Raw genomic sequence first — 2500 nt, 5'->3', positions numbered from 1 at the left:
CGAGCGCTTAGACTTAATCAGTACCTTGTAGACAGCACAAATAACATTGCTGCGTCTCTTATCTGTGGAATTAATTAGGCTTTGACGCTTTAAGAACGAGGAATGTCACGGCGTACCGCGTACCGCGTAGCCAGCACATATAACATCGCTGCGCCATTTTGAAATTTAGTTCATTTGGAAATTAGTCCAAGTGGCGGGGTATTCTACAGTATTGTGCATTCCTATTTCTGGGTACCGCGTACCGCGTAGCCGGCTAGGTGGAATATAGTTCGAGTGGCGGGGTATTCTGCAGTTAAGCCACCGAGGCTACGGTGAGTGTTACATACTTGTTTTTGAAGCATGAAGTGCTCACAACGTTTGGTTAAGTTTGCACACTAGGATATTGCCCATGCAATCTCTACAGTTTTCATCAACAAGATAATTTGGACAGGGTTTTCTGAAATCACCTTTACAATCAATCATACATGTATTTACAAAGCGTTAATTAAAAGTAACATATGTTTTAAGAGCATTATTTGAAAGTTGTCAACCTTCTCCTTGAACCAAGGCAGCAGTTCATTTAGAGTGCTGCTACTCTGCAATAGCCACTTAACACTGCCCCCATAAAGGCAGCTGTCTAAAAGAAAACACCTTGCCAACTTGTGAAGTTGGAATGAACACAAGTACTGGCCAGAACTACATAGTAAATACATGAATTGAAGTTCTTTGTCCCTGTCTCAGGGCATTTCTTCAATGAAAAGGTAAATTGATTGCAGGACTGGCCTCTGAGATTACACTCAGAAGAAGTTCTAGTTGCACAGTAGTGTGATCAATAACATTGTTTAATGCCATAGTGAGGTTTGATTACAGAATCATAAATACTTGCCCACCAAAATATCCTGTGCAATCAACTGATACACCCATGTTCGGGAGACTGTTGGCCTGTTAATTAATGGAACATCCGTATATTAGGAAAAGAACAATTTGTTAAATAAAAGTGCAAAGTTCAGGCCCTGCTTCCTGTTAATCCTAGGATTATTGACTGGGAAATACTGCTTGAAAGTGGCACCCGAGTGACTTAATTGTAGTCCAGGTTCCACAATCTCCAAATAATGATGATCTATCATTATTGTAATAATGCAACACACTTGGTGTCAACATCTGTGTCAAAACTTAGAAGATGGTATTTTGCTTTCCCCCTTACATTTCACTGGCCATTATTTGCAAATCTATGTTCAACCCAACATCTAAGGCAAAATTATGGTTAGACTCAAATTTAAGAACATGTGTTAAGGCAAACAGTTGAGGGTAATAGACCTAATCGGCTAACTCAGTGTTGTACCCAATTCAAATCTCCCAGGACTAAGATTCTTTGTGTACTGTATTTGCATGATAATGTAGCATTCATATTTAAATGATATGGAAATACCTGGAACAAAACGTTTTATTCCCAAAGGGTTTGAATTGGGTACAACATTGAGTTAGCCGATTAGGTCTATTGGTTTATGTGTGGTTTATAGTATGTTTATATGGTTAGCTCGTCAAACTTTCTTTGTCTTGGTTGTGTAATAAGAATGACTTTTTGTACTAATTTTCACAGCCACCATAAAAACTGATATGTGCAGTTTCCTGTGTCTAGGAAAATAATAATATCATTATGATATTGTAGATTATAGCATTGTAATATGCATCTCATGGACAATAACATTCATTTTCGTTTTTTGTCCTTAGGGAGATGGATCCACCTGGTATTATTTGCGGCAGTTTTGTGAAATATTAGCTCTAAAAGGAGCGAGAAGAAATTCAGCCTTTTTTTTTTCTCAGCAATAAACCACAATAATCTTATTGAGTTCACTTTGTCCATGTTGGTAGTGTGGAACAAAAGACTGGATAAAGTCACTGAGTCAAGTTTCTTTAGTACTCTTCACATTGTCAAACTTTTCAGTTTCTTCTTAGAACTGAATACCAGTCCTTAACCTTTTTTCAGTTATGAACTGTTTGGACCAGCACAGAACTTTAAGATGCCACATGTTGTACTTATAAAACAAAATGGGGACAACATATTCAAGCAAAAACATAACAAATGCATGTTGTTTGCACCTGCACGCAAACTCTGTGAATGCTTTTGATCTGATGAGTTGCCAACCCAGTAATGCTTCAGGTACATGTAGTGACATCGAAACCCAGAACACCTCCAAACACATTCAATGACAATTTGTCAAAGAAAAAATTAAAATTAAAAACAAACATCTTCTTAAGCATTGGGACCCACATGGAATAGCCCTTGCATATGTGTATTATACTGATGACTGGATTCCATCTACTTAATATACAATCATCTTTTTAGGATAATACCACCTAGGCCAGTCAGCAGATAATGCTAGAGTGAACTTCTTGCTATACAGCTCAAAATATTAATTTTGTGAAATGCCCCTTTCAGGGATGTTTCCTAGTTGTCTATGCTCTAAAGATTTTGTTTAAACTCATCAAGTACAATGTAGCATGCATGTGTGAAATGTCT

This window comes from Montipora foliosa, chromosome 4, assembly GCF_036669935.1.
Source record: "Montipora foliosa isolate CH-2021 chromosome 4, ASM3666993v2, whole genome shotgun sequence".
NCBI lineage: Eukaryota > Metazoa > Cnidaria > Anthozoa > Scleractinia > Acroporidae > Montipora > Montipora foliosa.
The sequence above is the reverse complement of the archived record's forward strand: the minus strand, read 5'-3'. Positions refer to the sequence as shown.